Source organism: Ovis canadensis, chromosome 13 (assembly GCF_042477335.2).
Source record: "Ovis canadensis isolate MfBH-ARS-UI-01 breed Bighorn chromosome 13, ARS-UI_OviCan_v2, whole genome shotgun sequence".
Classification (NCBI taxonomy): domain Eukaryota; kingdom Metazoa; phylum Chordata; class Mammalia; order Artiodactyla; family Bovidae; genus Ovis; species Ovis canadensis.
Window position 1 is genome coordinate 1738644 of NC_091257.1, and position 17486 is coordinate 1756129.

A 17486-nucleotide genomic window follows, 5' to 3' on the forward strand; every position below is an offset into this window, starting at 1 on the left:
GACTCCACACAAGGTCTTAGGCCCCGGCATCGACGGGAGAGGAATCCCGAGAGGCCCCCGAGGAACTCGCATGGGGACTGGCCTTTCCTGAGGCCACCAGAGCGGGTCCCTGAGGTCCCCGTCGTAAGTCGAGAGCACCTGCCGCAACTCGAGAAAATCCAGGAGGTTTTGCCCTCCAGGCGAGATGAGGCCCATTTCCGCTGAGGCTTCTCGAGGCTAATCACGTCTAACCACGGGAACTTCCAAAGGGTCCTTCACACCCTTGATGCAACTCAAAAAGTTCCCCGACATACCCGTCTCCACTCGAGAGGAAGCACGTGGGTCCCACACACATCCAGGGAAGCCCCGTTTCCGCCTCCTAGCTCGAGATGAGGGATCCTTTCCCTGTTTCGTAGGGAAAGAATTCCCGGCGTTCCCGTCGCATCTCAAGAGGAGGCGCTCTCCACAGGAAAGGCGAGAGGAACTCCAGGGTCGTGCCACCATTCCAAGAGTCCCCCAGATGTGTCAGTCCATTCCAGAGGAACCTGTTTTCCCTGCACTGCTTTGACGTTCAAGCCGAGGATCGACTCCCACCACGTGTGCACGTGGGACAGCCCTGTGGGAAAGCCTCGTGGGAAAGCCTCGTGGGAAAGACTCGAGGGAAAACCATAGATCCTTTGATCCACGCGGCGGACTGCGTGACACTGCTGCTACCGCTCTGGAGGAAAGCGCAAGTGCATGCCCGCATTCGAGACGAGGACTGACTCCCCTGGGGAGACTCCAGAAGTACCCCAAGATCCATGTCAGCACTGGAGAGGAATCCTCAGGTTCCGGCCCCGACTCCACACAAGGTCTTAGGCCCCGGCATCGACGGGAGAGGAATCCCGAGAGGCCCCCGAGGAACTCGCATGGGGACTGGCCTTTCCTGAGGCCACCAGAGCGGTTCCCTGAGGTCCCCGTCGTAAGTCGAGAGCACCTGCTGCAACTCGAGAAAATCCAGGAGGTTTTGCCCTCCAGGCGAGATGAGGCCCATTTCCGCTGAGGCTTCTCGAGGCCAATCACATCTAACCACTGGAAATTCCAAAGGGTCCTTCACACCATTGCTGCAACTCAAGAAGTTCCCCGACATACCCGTCTCCACTCCAGAGGAAGCACGTGGGGTCCCGCACACATCCAGGGGAGCCCCGTTTCGCCTCCTAGCTCGAGATGAGGGATCCTTTCCCTGTTTCGTAGGGAAAGAATTCCCGGCGTTCCCGTCGCTTCTCAAGAGGATGCGCTCTCCACAGGAAAGGCGAGAAGAACTCCAGTGTCGTGACACCATTCCAAGAGTCCCCCAGATGTGTCAGTCCATTCCAGAGGAACCTGTTTTCCCTGCACTGCCTTGACGTTCAAGCCGAGGATCGACTCCCACCACGTGTGCACGTGGGACAGCCCTGTGGGAAAGCCTCGTGGGAAAGCCTCTTTGAAAAGACTCGAGGGAAAACCATAGATCCTTTGATCCACGCGGCGGACTGCGTGACACTGCTGCTACCGATCTGGAGGAAAGCGCAAGTGCATGCCCGCATTCGAGACGAGGACTGACTCCCCTGGGGAGACTCCAGAAGTACCCCAAGATCCATGTCAGCACTGGAGAGGAATCCTCAGGTTCCGGCCACGACTCCACACAAGGTCTTAGGCCCCGGGATCGACGGGAGAGGAATCCCGAGAGGCCCCCGAGGAACTCGCATGGGGACTGACCTTTCCTGCGGCCACCAGAGCGGTTCCCTGAGGTCCCCGTCGTAAGTCGAGAGCACCTGCCGCAACTCGAGAAAATCCAGGAGGTTTTGCCCTCCAGGCGAGATGAGGCCCATTTCCGCTGAGGCTTCTCGAGGCCAATCACATCTAACCACTGGAACTTCCAAAGGGTCCTTCACACCCTTGCTGCAACTCAAGAAGTTCCCCGACATACCCGTCTCCACTCGAGAGGAAGCACGTGGTGTCCCGCACACATCCAGGGGAGCCCCGTTTCGCCTCCTAGCTCGAGATGAGGGATCCTTTCCCTGTTTCGTAGGGAAAGAATTCCCGGCGTTCCCGTCGCATCTCAAGAGGAGGCGCTCTCCACAGGAAAGGCGAGAGGAACTCCAGGGTCGTGCCACCATTCCAAGAGTCCCCCAGATGTGTCAGTCCATTCCAGAGGAACCTGTTTTCCCTGCACTGCCTTGACGTTCAAGCCGAGGATCGACTCCCACCACGTGTGCACGTGGGACAGCCCTGTGGGAAAGCCTCGTGGGAAAGCCTCGTGGGAAAGACTCGAGGGAAAACCATAGATCCTTTGATCCACGCGGCGGACTGCGTGACACTGCTGCTACCGCTCTGGAGGAAAGCGCAAGTGCATGCCCGCATTCGAGACGAGGACTGACTCCCCTGGGGAGACTCCAGAAGTACCCCAAGATCCATGTCAGCACTGGAGAGGAATCCTCAGGTTCCGGCCCCGACTCCACACAAGGTCTTAGGCCCCGGCATCGACGGGAGAGGAATCCCGAGAGGCCCCCGAGGAACTCGCATGGGGACTGGCCTTTCCTGAGGCCACCAGAGCGGGTCCCTGAGGTCCCCGTCGTAAGTCGAGAGCACCTGCCGCAACTCGAGAAAATCCAGGAGGTTTTGCCCTCCAGGCGAGATGAGGCCCATTTCCGCTGAGGCTTCTCGAGGCTAATCACGTCTAACCACGGGAACTTCCAAAGGGTCCTTCACACCCTTGATGCAACTCAAAAAGTTCCCCGACATACCCGTCTCCACTCGAGAGGAAGCACGTGGGTCCCACACACATCCAGGGAAGCCCCGTTTCCGCCTCCTAGCTCGAGATGAGGGATCCTTTCCCTGTTTCGTAGGGAAAGAATTCCCGGCGTTCCCGTCGCATCTCAAGAGGAGGCGCTCTCCACAGGAAAGGCGAGAGGAACTCCAGGGTCGTGCCACCATTCCAAGAGTCCCCCAGATGTGTCAGTCCATTCCAGAGGAACCTGTTTTCCCTGCACTGCCTTGACGTTCAAGCCGAGGATCGACTCCCACCACGTGTGCACGTGGGACAGCCCTGTGGGAAAGCCTCGTGGGAAAGCCTCGTGGGAAAGACTCGAGGGAAAACCATAGATCCTTTGATCCACGCGGCGGACTGCGTGACACTGCTGCTACCGCTCTGGAGGAAAGCGCAAGTGCATGCCCGCATTCGAGACGAGGACTGACTCCCCTGGGGAGACTCCAGAAGTACCCCAAGATCCATGTCAGCACTGGAGAGGAATCCTCAGGTTCCGGCCCCGACTCCACACAAGGTCTTAGGCCCCGGCATCGACGGGAGAGGAATCCCGAGAGGCCCCCGAGGAACTCGCATGGGGACTGGCCTTTCCTGAGGCCACCAGAGCGGTTCCCTGAGGTCCCCGTCGTAAGTCGAGAGCACCTGCTGCAACTCGAGAAAATCCAGGAGGTTTTGCCCTCCAGGCGAGATGAGGCCCATTTCCGCTGAGGCTTCTCGAGGCCAATCACATCTAACCACTGGAAATTCCAAAGGGTCCTTCACACCATTGCTGCAACTCAAGAAGTTCCCCGACATACCCGTCTCCACTCGAGAGGAAGCACGTGGGGTCCCGCACACATCCAGGGGAGCCCCGTTTCCGCCTCCTAGCTCGAGATGAGGGATCCTTTCCCTGTTTCGTAGGGAAAGAATTCCCGGCGTTCCCGTCGCATCTCAAGAGGATGCGCTCTCCACAGGAAAGGCGAGAAGAACTCCAGTGTCGTGACACCATTCCAAGAGTCCCCCAGATGTGTCAGTCCATTCCAGAGGAACCTGTTTTCCCTGCACTGCCTTGACGTTCAAGCCGAGGATCGACTCCCACCACGTGTGCACGTGGGACAGCCCTGTGGGAAAGCCTCGTGGGAAAGCCTCTTTGAAAAGACTCGAGGGAAAACCATAGATCCTTTGATCCACGCGGCGGACTGCGTGACACTGCTGCTACCGATCTGGAGGAAAGCGCAAGTGCATGCCCGCATTCGAGACGAGGACTGACTCCCCTGGGGAGACTCCAGAAGTACCCCAAGATCCATGTCAGCACTGGAGAGGAATCCTCAGGTTCCGGCCACGACTCCACACAAGGTCTTAGGCCCCGGGATCGACGGGAGAGGAATCCCGAGATGCCCCCGAGGAACTCGCATGGGGACTGACCTTTCCTGCGGCCACCAGAGCGGGTCCCTGAGGTCCCCGTCGTAAGTCGAGAGCACCTGCCGCAACTCGAGAAAATCCAGGAGGTTTTGCCCTCCAGGCGAGATGAGGCCCATTTCCGCTGAGGCTTCTCGAGGCCAATCACATCTAACCACTGGAACTTCCAAAGGGTCCTTCACACCCTTGCTGCAACTCAAGAAGTTCCCCGACATACCCGTCTCCACTCGAGAGGAAGCACGTGGTGTCCCGCACACATCCAGGGGAGCCCCGTTTCGCCTCCTAGCTCGAGATGAGGGATACTTTCCCTGTTTCGTAGGGAAAGAATTCCCGGCGTTCCCGTCGCATCTCAAGAGGAGGCGCTCTCCACAGGAAAGGCGAGAGGAACTCCAGGGTCGTGCCACCATTCCAAGAGTCCCCCAGATGTGTCAGTCCATTCCAGAGGAACCTGTTTTCCCTGCACTGCCTTGACGTTCAAGCCGAGGATCGACTCCCACCACGTGTGCACGTGGGACAGCCCTGTGGGAAAGCCTCGTGGGAAAGCCTCGTGGGAAAGACTCGAGGGAAAACCATAGATCCTTTGATCCACGCGGCGGACTGCGTGACACTGCTGCTACCGCTCTGGAGGAAAGCGCAAGTGCATGCCCGCATTCGAGACGAGGACTGACTCCCCTGGGGAGACTCCAGAAGTACCCCAAGATCCATGTCAGCACTGGAGAGGAATCCTCAGGTTCCGGCCCCGACTCCACACAAGGTCTTAGGCCCCGGCATCGACGGGAGAGGAATCCCGAGAGGCCCCCGAGGAACTCGCATGGGGACTGGCCTTTCCTGAGGCCACCAGAGCGGGTCCCTGAGGTCCCCGTCGTAAGTCGAGAGCACCTGCCGCAACTCGAGAAAATCCAGGAGGTTTTGCCCTCCAGGCGAGATGAGGCCCATTTCCGCTGAGGCTTCTCGAGGCCAATCACATCTAACCACGGGAACTTCCAAAGGGTCCTTCACACCCTTGATGCAACTCAAAAAGTTCCCCGACATACCCGTCTCCACTCGAGAGGAAGCACGTGGGTCCCACACACATCCAGGGAAGCCCCGTTTCCGCCTCCTAGCTCGAGATGAGGGATCCTTTCCCTGTTTCGTAGGGAAAGAATTCCCGGCGTTCCCGTCGCATCTCAAGAGGAGGCGCTCTCCACAGGAAAGGCGAGAGGAACTCCAGGGTCGTGCCACCATTCCAAGAGTCCCCCAGATGTGTCAGTCCATTCCAGAGGAACCTGTTTTCCCTGCACTGCCTTGACGTTCAAGCCGAGGATCGACTCCCACCACGTGTGCACGTGGGACAGCCCTGTGGGAAAGCCTCGTGGGAAAGCCTCGTGGGAAAGACTCGAGGGAAAACCATAGATCCTTTGATCCACGCGGCGGACTGCGTGACACTGCTGCTACCGCTCTGGAGGAAAGCGCAAGTGCATGCCCGCATTCGAGACGAGGACTGACTCCCCTGGGGAGACTCCAGAAGTACCCCAAGATCCATGTCAGCACTGGAGAGGAATCCTCAGGTTCCGGCCCCGACTCCACACAAGGTCTTAGGCCCCGGCATCGACGGGAGAGGAATCCCGAGAGGCCCCCGAGGAACTCGCATGGGGACTGGCCTTTCCTGAGGCCACCAGAGCGGTTCCCTGAGGTCCCCGTCGTAAGTCGAGAGCACCTGCTGCAACTCGAGAAAATCCAGGAGGTTTTGCCCTCCAGGCGAGATGAGGCCCATTTCCGCTGAGGCTTCTCGAGGCCAATCACATCTAACCACTGGAAATTCCAAAGGGTCCTTCACACCATTGCTGCAACTCAAGAAGTTCCCCGACATACCCGTCTCCACTCGAGAGGAAGCACGTGGGGTCCCGCACACATCCAGGGGAGCCCCGTTTCCGCCTCCTAGCTCGAGATGAGGGATCCTTTCCCTGTTTCGTAGGGAAAGAATTCCCGGCGTTCCCGTCGCATCTCAAGAGGATGCGCTCTCCACAGGAAAGGCGAGAAGAACTCCAGTGTCGTGACACCATTCCAAGAGTCCCCCAGATGTGTCAGTCCATTCCAGAGGAACCTGTTTTCCCTGCACTGCCTTGACGTTCAAGCCGAGGATCGACTCCCACCACGTGTGCACGTGGGACAGCCCTGTGGGAAAGCCTCGTGGGAAAGCCTCTTTGAAAAGACTCGAGGGAAAACCATAGATCCTTTGATCCACGCGGCGGACTGCGTGACACTGCTGCTACCGATCTGGAGGAAAGCGCAAGTGCATGCCCGCATTCGAGACGAGGACTGACTCCCCTGGGGAGACTCCAGAAGTACCCCAAGATCCATGTCAGCACTGGAGAGGAATCCTCAGGTTCCGGCCACGACTCCACACAAGGTCTTAGGCCCCGGGATCGACGGGAGAGGAATCCCGAGATGCCCCCGAGGAACTCGCATGGGGACTGACCTTTCCTGCGGCCACCAGAGCGGGTCCCTGAGGTCCCCGTCGTAAGTCGAGAGCACCTGCCGCAACTCGAGAAAATCCAGGAGGTTTTGCCCTCCAGGCGAGATGAGGCCCATTTCCGCTGAGGCTTCTCGAGGCCAATCACATCTAACCACTGGAACTTCCAAAGGGTCCTTCACACCCTTGCTGCAACTCAAGAAGTTCCCCGACATACCCGTCTCCACTCGAGAGGAAGCACGTGGTGTCCCGCACACATCCAGGGGAGCCCCGTTTCGCCTCCTAGCTCGAGATGAGGGATACTTTCCCTGTTTCGTAGGGAAAGAATTCCCGGCGTTCCCGTCGCATCTCAAGAGGAGGCGCTCTCCACAGGAAAGGCGAGAGGAACTCCAGGGTCGTGCCACCATTCCAAGAGTCCCCCAGATGTGTCAGTCCATTCCAGAGGAACCTGTTTTCCCTGCACTGCCTTGACGTTCAAGCCGAGGATCGACTCCCACCACGTGTGCACGTGGGACAGCCCTGTGGGAAAGCCTCGTGGGAAAGCCTCGTGGGAAAGACTCGAGGGAAAACCATAGATCCTTTGATCCACGCGGCGGACTGCGTGACACTGCTGCTACCGCTCTGGAGGAAAGCGCAAGTGCATGCCCGCATTCGAGACGAGGACTGACTCCCCTGGGGAGACTCCAGAAGTACCCCAAGATCCATGTCAGCACTGGAGAGGAATCCTCAGGTTCCGGCCCCGACTCCACACAAGGTCTTAGGCCCCGGCATCGACGGGAGAGGAATCCCGAGAGGCCCCCGAGGAACTCGCATGGGGACTGGCCTTTCCTGAGGCCACGAGAGCGGGTCCCTGAGGTCCCCGTCGTAAGTCGAGAGCACCTGCCGCAACTCGAGAAAATCCAGGAGGTTTTGCCCTCCAGGCGAGATGAGGCCCATTTCCGCTGAGGCTTCTCGAGGCCAATCACATCTAACCACGGGAACTTCCAAAGGGTCCTTCACACCCTTGATGCAACTCAAAAAGTTCCCCGACATACCCGTCTCCACTCGAGAGGAAGCACGTGGGTCCCACACACATCCAGGGAAGCCCCGTTTCCGCCTCCTAGCTCGAGATGAGGGATCCTTTCACTGTTTCGTAGGGAAAGAATTCCCGGCGTTCCCGTCGCATCTCAAGAGGAGGCGCTCTCCACAGGAAAGGCGAGAGGAACTCCAGGGTCGTGCCACCATTCCAAGAGTCCCCCAGATGTGTCAGTCCATTCCAGAGGAACCTGTTTTCCCTGCACTGCCTTGACGTTCAAGCCGAGGATCGACTCCCACCACGTGTGCACGTGGGACAGCCCTGTGGGAAAGCCTCGTGGGAAAGCCTCGTGGGAAAGACTCGAGGGAAAACCATAGATCCTTTGATCCACGCGGCGGACTGCGTGACACTGCTGCTACCGCTCTGGAGGAAAGCGCAAGTGCATGCCCGCATTCGAGACGAGGACTGACTCCCCTGGGGAGACTCCAGAAGTACCCCAAGATCCATGTCAGCACTGGAGAGGAATCCTCAGGTTCCGGCCCCGACTCCACACAAGGTCTTAGGCCCCGGCATCGACGGGAGAGGAATCCCGAGAGGCCCCCGAGGAACTCGCATGGGGACTGGCCTTTCCTGAGGCCACCAGAGCGGTTCCCTGAGGTCCCCGTCGTAAGTCGAGAGCACCTGCTGCAACTCGAGAAAATCCAGGAGGTTTTGCCCTCCAGGCGAGATGAGGCCCATTTCCGCTGAGGCTTCTCGAGGCCAATCACATCTAACCACTGGAAATTCCAAAGGGTCCTTCACACCATTGCTGCAACTCAAGAAGTTCCCCGACATACCCGTCTCCACTCCAGAGGAAGCACGTGGGGTCCCGCACAGATCCAGGGGAGCCCCGTTTCCGCCTCCTAGCTCGAGATGAGGGATCCTTTCCCTGTTTCGTAGGGAAAGAATTCCCGGCGTTCCCGTCGCATCTCAAGAGGATGCGCTCTCCACAGGAAAGGCGAGAAGAACTCCAGTGTCGTGACACCATTCCAAGAGTCCCCCAGATGTGTCAGTCCATTCCAGAGGAACCTGTTTTCCCTGCACTGCCTTGACGTTCAAGCCGAGGATCGACTCCCACCACGTGTGCACGTGGGACAGCCCTGTGGGAAAGCCTCGTGGGAAAGCCTCTTTGAAAAGACTCGAGGGAAAACCATAGATCCTTTGATCCACGCGGCGGACTGCGTGACACTGCTGCTACCGATCTGGAGGAAAGCGCAAGTGCATGCCCGCATTCGAGACGAGGACTGACTCCCCTGGGGAGACTCCAGAAGTACCCCAAGATCCATGTCAGCACTGGAGAGGAATCCTCAGGTTCTGGCCACGACTCCACACAAGGTCTTAGGCCCCGGGATCGACGGGAGAGGAATCCCGAGAGGCCCCCGAGGAACTCGCATGGGGACTGACCTTTCCTGCGGCCACCAGAGCGGGTCCCTGAGGTCCCCGTCGTAAGTCGAGAGCACCTGCCGCAACTCGAGAAAATCCAGGAGGTTTTGCCCTCCAGGCGAGATGAGGCCCATTTCCGCTGAGGCTTCTCGAGGCCAATCACATCTAACCACTGGAACTTCCAAAGGGTCCTTCACACCCTTGCTGCAACTCAAGAAGTTCCCCGACATACCCGTCTCCACTCGAGAGGAAGCACGTGGTGTCCCGCACATATCCAGGGGAGCCCCGTTTCGCCTCCTAGCTCGAGATGAGGGATCCTTTCCCTGTTTCGTAGGGAAAGAATTCCCGGCGTTCCCGTCGCATCTCAAGAGGAGGCGCTCTCCACAGGAAAGGCGAGAGGAACTCCAGGGTCGTGCCACCATTCCAAGAGTCCCGCAGATGTGTCAGTCCATTCCAGAGGAACCTGTTTTCCCTGCACTGCCTTGACGTTCAAGCCGAGGATCGACTCCCACCACGTGTGCACGTGGGACAGCCCTGTGGGAAAGCCTCGTGGGAAAGCCTCGTGGGAAAGACTCGAGGGAAAACCATAGATCCTTTGATCCACGCGGCGGACTGCGTGACACTGCTGCTACCGCTCTGGAGGAAAGCGCAAGTGCATGCCCGCATTCGAGACGAGGACTGACTCCCCTGGGGAGACTCCAGAAGTACCCCAAGATCCATGTCAGCACTGGAGAGGAATCCTCAGGTTCCGGCCCCGACTCCACACAAGGTCTTAGGCCCCGGCATCGACGGGAGAGGAATCCCGAGAGGCCCCCGAGGAACTCGCATGGGGACTGGCCTTTCCTGAGGCCACCAGAGCGGGTCCCTGAGGTCCCCGTCGTAAGTCGAGAGCACCTGCCGCAACTCGAGAAAATCCAGGAGGTTTTGCCCTCCAGGCGAGATGAGGCCCATTTCCGCTGAGGCTTCTCGAGGCCAATCACATCTAACCACTGGAACTTCCAAAGGGTCTTTCACACCATTGCTGCAACTCAAGAAGTTCCCCGACATACCCGTCTCCACTCGAGAGGAAGCACGTGGGGTCCCGCACACATCCAGGGGAGCCCCGTTTCCGCCTCCTAGCTCGAGATGAGGGATCCTTTCCCTGTTTCGAAGGGAAAGAATTCCCAGCGTTCCCGTCGCATCTCAAGAGGAGGCGCTCTCCACAGGAAAGGCGAGAGGAACTCCAGGGTCGTGCCACCATTCCAAGAGTCCCCCAGATGTGTCAGTCCATTCCAGAGGAACCTGTTTTCCCTGCACTGCCTTGACGTTCAAGCCGAGGATCGACTCCCACCACGTGTGCACGTGGGACAGCCCTGTGGGAAAGCCTCGTGGGAAAGCCTCGTGGGAAAGACTCGAGGGAAAACCATAGATCCTTTGATCCACGCGGCGGACTGCGTGACACTGCTGCTACCGCTCTGGAGGAAAGCGCAAGTGCATGCCCGCATTCGAGACGAGGACTGACTCCCCTGGGGAGACTCCAGAAGTACCCCAAGATCCATGTCAGCACTGGAGAGGAATCCTCAGGTTCCGGCCCCGACTCCACACAAGGTCTTAGGCCCCGGCATCGACGGGAGAGGAATCCCGAGAGGCCCCCGAGGAACTCGCATGGGGACTGGCCTTTCCTGAGGCCACCAGAGCGGTTCCCTGAGGTCCCCGTCGTAAGTCGAGAGCACCTGCCGCAACTCGAGAAAATCCAGGAGGTTTTGCCCTCCAGGCGAGATGAGGCCCATTTCCGCTGAGGCTTCTCGAGGCCAATCACATCTAACCACTGGAACTTCCAAAGGGTCCTTCACACCATTGCTGCAACTCAAGAAGTTCCCCGACATACCCGTCTCCACTCGAGAGGAAGCACGTGGGGTCCCGCACACATCCAGGGGAGCCCCGTTTCCGCCTCCTAGCTCGAGATGAGGGATCCTTTCCCTGTTTCGTAGGGAAAGAATTCCCGGCGTTCCCGTCGCATCTCAAGAGGAGGCGCTCTCCACAGGAAAGGCGAGAGGAACTCCAGGGTCGTGCCACCATTCCAAGAGTCCCCCAGATGTGTCAGTCCATTCCAGAGGAACCTGTTTTCCCTGCACTGCCTTGACGTTCAAGCCGAGGATCGACTCCCACCACGTGTGCACGTGGGACAGCCCTGTGGGAAAGCCTCGTGGAAAAGCCTCGTGGGAAAGACTCGAGGGAAAACCATAGATCCTTTGATCCACGCGGCGGACTGTGTGACACTGCTGCTACCGCTCTGGAGGAAAGCGCAAGTGCATGCCCGCATTCGAGACAAGGACTGACTCCACTGGGGAGACTCCAGAAGTACCCCAAGATCCATGTCAGCACTGGAGAGGAATCCTCAGGTTCCGGCCCCGACTCCACACAAGATCTTAGGCCCCGGCATCGACGGGAGAGGAATCCCGAGAGGCCCCCGAGGAACTCGCATGGGGACTGGCCTTTCCTGAGGCCACCAGAGCGGGTCCCTGAGGTCCCCGTCGTAAGTCGAGAGCACCTGCCGCAACTCGAGAAAATCCAGGAGGTTTTGCCCTCCAGGCGAGATGAGGCCCATTTCCGCTGAGGCTTCTCGAGGCCAATCACATCTAACCACTGGAACTTCCAAAGGGTCCTTCACACCATTGCTGCAACTCAAGAAGTTCCCCGACATACCCGTCTCCACTCGAGAGGAAGCACGTGGGGTCCCGCACACATCCAGGGGGGCCCCGTTTCCGCCTCCGAGCTCGAGATGAGGGATCCTTTCCCTGTTTCGTAGGGAAAGAATTCCCGGCGTTCCCGTCGCATCTCAAGAGGAGGCGCTCTCCACAGGAAAGGCGAGAGGAACTCCAGGGTCGTGCCACCATTCCAAGAGTCCCCCAGATGTGTCAGTCCATTCCAGAGGAACCTGTTTTCCCTGCACTGCCTTGATGTTCAAGCCGAGGATCGACTCCCACCACGTGTGCACGTGGGACAGCCCTGTGGGAAAGCCTCGTGGGAAAGCCTCGTGGGAAAGACTCGAGGGAAAACCATAGATCCTTTGATCCACGCGGCGGACTGCATGACACTGCTGCTACCGCTCTGGAGGAAATCGCAAGTGCATGCCCGCATTCGAGACGAGGACTGACTCCCCTGGGGAGACTCCAGAAGTACCCCAAGATCCATGTCAGCACTGGAGAGGAATCCTCAGGTTCCGGCCCCGACTCCACACAAGGTCTTAGGCCCCGGCATCGACGGGAGAGGAATCCCGAGAGGCCCCCGAGGAACTCGCATGGGGACTGGCCTTTCCTGAGGCCACCAGAGCGGTTCCCTGAGGTCCCCGTAGTAAGTCGAGAGCACCTGCCGCAACTCGAGAAAATCCAGGAGGTTTTGCCCTCCAGGCGAGATGAGGCCCATTTCCGCTGAGGCTTCTCGAGGCCAATCACATCTAACCACTGGAACTTCCAAAGGGTCCTTCACACCATTGCTGCAACTCAAGAAGTTCCCCGACATACCCGTCTCCACTCGAGAGGAAGCACGTGGGGTCCCGCACACATCCAGGGGAGCCCCGTTTCCGCCTCCTAGCTCGAGATGAGGGATCCTTTCCCTGTTTCGTAGGGAAAGAATTCCCGGCGTTCCCGTCGCATCTCAAGAGGAGGCGCTCTCCACAGGAAAGGCGAGAGGAACTCCAGGGTCGTGACACCATTCCAAGAGTCCCCCAGATGTGTCAGTCCATTCCAGAGGAACCTGTTTTCCCTGCACTGCCTTGACGTTCAAGCCGAGGATCGACTCCCACCACGTGTGCACGTGGGACAGCCCTGTGGGAAAGCCTCGTGCGAAAGCCTCGTGGGAAAGACTAGAGGGAAAACCATAGATCCTTTGATCCACGCGGCGGACTGCGTGACACTGCTGCTACCGCTCTGGAGGAAAGCGCAAGTGCATGCCCGCATTCGAGACGAGGACTGACTCCCCTGGGGAGACTCCAGAAGTACCCCAAGATCCATGTCAGCACTGGAGAGGAATCCTCAGGTTCCGGCCCCGACTCCACACAAGGTCTTAGGCCCCGGCATCGACGGGAGAGGAATCCCGAGAGGCCACCGAGGAACTCGCATGGGGACTGGCCTTTCCTGAGGCCACCAGAGCGGGTCCCTGAGGTCCCCGTCGTAAGTCGAGAGCACCTGCCGCAACTCGAGAAAATCCAGGAGGTTTTGCCCTCCAGGCGAGATGAGGCCCATTTCCGCTGAGGCTTCTCGAGGCCAATCACATCTAACCACTGGAACTTCCAAAGGGTCCTTCACACCCTTGCTGCAACTCAAGAAGTTCCCGGACATAGCCGTCTCCACTCGAGAGGAAGCACGTGTTGTCCCGCACACATCCAGGGGAGCCCCGTTTCCGCCTCCTAGATCGAGATGAGGGATCCTTTCCTTGTTTCGTAGGGAAAGAATTCCCGGTGTTCCCGTCGCATCTCAAGAGGAGGCGCTCTCCACAGGAAAGGCGAGAGGAACTCCAGGGTCGTGCCACCATTCCAAGAGTCCCCCAGATGTGTCAGTCCATTCCAGAGGAACCTGTTTTCCCTTCACTGCCTTGACGTTCAAGCCGAGGATCGACTCCCACCACGTGTGCACGTGGGACAGCCCTGTGGGAAAGCCTCTTGGGAAAGCCTCGTCGGAAAGACTCGAGGGAAAACCATAGATCCTTTGATCCACGCGGCGGACTGAGTGACACTGCTGCTACCGCTAAGGAGGAAAGCGCAAGTGCATGCCCGCATTCGAGACGAGGACTGACTCCCTTGGGGAGACTCCAGAAGTACCCCAAGATCCATGTCAGCACTGGAGAGGAATCCTCAGGTTCCGGCCCCGACTCCACACAAGGTCTTAGGCCCCGGCATCGACGGGAGAGGAATCCCGAGAGGCCCCCGAGGAACTCGCATGGGGACTGGCCTTTCCTGAGGCCACCAGAGCGGGTCCCTGAGGTCCCCGTCGTAAGTCGAGAGCACCTGCCGCAACTCGAGAAAATCCAGGAGGTTTTGCCCTCCAGGCGAGATGAGGCCCATTTCCGCTGAGGCTTCTCGAGGCTAATCACGTCTAACCACTGGAACTTCCAAAGGGTCCTTCACACCCTTGCTGCAACTCAAGAAGTTCCCCGACATACCCGTCTCCACTCGAGAGGAAGCACGTGGGTCCCGCACACATTCAGGGGAGCACCGTTTCCGCCTCCTAGCTCGAGATGAGGGATCCTTTCCCTGTTTCGTAGGGAAAGAATTCCTGGCGTTACCGTCGCATCTCAAGAGGAGGCGCTCTCCACAGGAAAGGCGAGAGGAACTCCAGGGTCGTGCCACCATTCAAAGAGTCCCCCAGATGTGTCAGTCCATTCCAGAGCAACCTGTTTTCCCTGCACTGCCTTGACGTTCAAGCCGAGGATCGACTCCCACCACGTGTGTACGTGGGACAGCCCTGTGGGAAAGCCTCGTGGGAAAGCCTCGTGGGAAAGACTCGAGGGAAAACCATAGATCCTTTGATCCACGCGGCGGACTGCGTGACACTGCTGCTACCGCTCTGGAGGAAAGCGCAAGTGCATGCCCGCATTCGAGACGAGGACTGACTCCCCTAGGGAGACACCAGAAGTACCCCAAGATCCATGTCAGCACTGGAGAGGAATCCTCAGGTTCCGGCCCCGACTCCACACAAGGTCTTAGGCCCCGGCATCGACGGGAGAGGAATCCCGAGAGGCCCCTGAGGAACTCGCATGGGGACTGGCCTTTCCTGAGGCCACCAGAGCGGGTCCCTGAGGTCCCGGTCGTAAGTCGAGAGCACCTGCCGCAACTCGAGAAAATCCAGGAGGTTTTGCCCTCCAGGCGAGATGAGGCCCATTTCCGCTGAGGCTTCTCGAGGCCAATCACAGCTAACCACTGGAACTTCCAAAGGGTCCTTCATACCCTTGCTGCAACTCAAGAAGTTCCCCGACATACCCGTCTCCACTCGAGAGGAAGCACGTGGGTCCCGCACACATCCAGGGGAGTCCCGTTTCCGCCTCCTAGCTCGAGATGAGGGATCCTTTCCCTGTTTCGTAGGGAAAGAATTCCCGGCGTTCCCGTCGCATCTCAAGAGGAGGCGCTCTCCACAGGAAAGGCGAGAGGAACTCCAGTGTCGTGACACCATTCCAAGAGTCCCCCAGATGTGTCAGTCCATTCCAGAGGAACCTGTTTTCCCTGCACTGCCTTGACGTTCAAGCCGAGGATCGACTCCCACCACGTGTGCACGTGGGACAGCCCTGTGGGAAAGCCTCGTGGGAAAGCCTCGTGGGAAAGACTCGAGGGAAAACCATAGATCCTTTGATCCACGCGGCGGACTGCGTGACACTGCTGCTACCGCTCTGGAGGAAAGCGCAAGTGCATGCCCGCATTCGAGACGAGGACTGACTCCCCTGGGGAGACTCCAGAAGTACCCCAAGATCCATGTCAGCACTGGAGAGGAATCCTCAGGTTCCGGCCCCGACTCCACACAAGGTCTTAGGCCCCGGCATCGAAGGGAGAGGAATCCCGAGAGGCCCCCGAGGAACTCGCATGGGGACTGGCCTTTCCTGAGGCCACCAGAGCGGTTCCCTGAGGTCCCCGTCGTAAGTCGAGAGCACCTGCCGCAACTCGAGAAAATCCAGGAGGTTTTGCCCTCCAGGCGAGATGAGGCCCATTTCCGCTGAGGCTTCTCGAGGCCAATCACATCTAACCACTGGAACTTCCAAAGGGTCCTTCACACCATTGCTGCAACTCAAGAAGTTCCCCGACATACCCGTCTCCACTCGAGAGGAAGCACGTGGGGTCCCGCACACATCCAGGGGAGCCCCGTTTCCGCCTCCTAGCTCGAGATGAGGGATCCTTTCCCTGTTTCGTAGGGAAAGAATTCCCGGCGTTCCCGTCGCATCTCAAGAGGAGGCGCTCTCCACAGGAAAGGCGAGAGGAACTCCAGTGTCGTGACACCATTCCAAGAGTCCCCCAGATGTGTCAGTCCATTCCAGAGGAACCTGTTTTCCCTGCACTGCCTTGACGTTCAAGCCGAGGATCGACTCCCACCACGTGTGCACGTGGGACAGCCCTGTGGGAAAGCCTCGTGGGAAAGCCTCGTGGGAAAGACTCGAGGGAAAACCATAGATCCTTTGATCCACGCGGCGGACTGTGTGACACTGCTGCTACCGCTCTGGAGGAAAGCGCAAGTGCATGCCCGCATTCGAGACGAGGACTGACTCCCCTGGGGAGACTCCAGAAGTACCCCAAGATCCATGTCAGCACTGGAGAGGAATCCTCAGGTTCCGGCCCTGACTCCACACAAGGTCTTAGGCCCCGGCATCGACGGGAGAGGAATCCCGAGAGGCCCCCGAGGAACTCGCATGGGGACTGGCCTTTCCTGAGGCCACCAGAGCGGGTCCCTGAGGTCCCCGTCGTAAGTCGAGAGCACCTGCCGCAACTCGAGAAAATCCAGGAGGTTTTGCCCTCCAGGCGAGATGAGGCCCATTTCCGCTGAGGCTTCTCGAGGCCAATCACATCTAACCACTGGAACTTCCAAAGGGTCCTTCACACCCTTGCTGCAACTCAAGAAGTTCCCCGACATACCCGTCTCCACTCGAGAGGAAGCACGTGGGGTCCCGCACACATCCAGGGGAGCCCCGTTTCCGCCTCCTAGCTCGAGATGAGGGATCCTTTCCCTGTTTCGTAGGGAAAGAATTCCCGGCGTTCCCGTCGCATCTCAAGAGGAGGCGCTCTCCACAGGAAAGGCGAGAGGAACTCCAGGGTCGTGCCACCATTCCAAGAGTCCCCCAGATGTGTCAGTCCATTCCAGAGGAACCTGTTTTCCCTGCACTGCCTTGACGTTCAAGCCGAGGATCGACTCCCACCACGTGTGCACGTGGGACAGCCCTGTGGGAAAGCCTCGTGGGAAAGCCTCGTGGGAAAGACTCGAGGGAAAACCATAGATCCTTTGATCCACGCGGCGGACTGCGTGACACTGCTGCTACCGCTCTGGAGGAAAGCGCAAGTGCATGCCCGCATTCGAGACGAAGACTGACTCCCCTGGGGAGACTCCAGAAGTAATCCAAGATCCATGTCAGCACTGGAGAGGAATCCTCAGGTTCCGGCCCCGACTCCACACAAGGTCTTAGGCCCCGGCATCGACGGGAGAGGAATCCCCAGAGGCCCCTGAGGAACTCGCATGGGGACTGGCCTTTCCTGAGGCCACCAGAGCGGGTCCCTGAGGTCCCCGTCGTAAGTCGAGAGCACCTGCCGCAACTCGAGAAAATCCAGGAGGTTTTGCCCTCCAGGCGAGATGAGGTCCATTTCCGCTGAGGCTTCTAGAGGCTAATCACGTCTAACCACTGGAACATCCAAAGGGTCCTTCACACCCTTGCTGCAACTCAAGAAGTTCCCCGACATACCCGTCTCCACTCCAGAGGAAGCACGT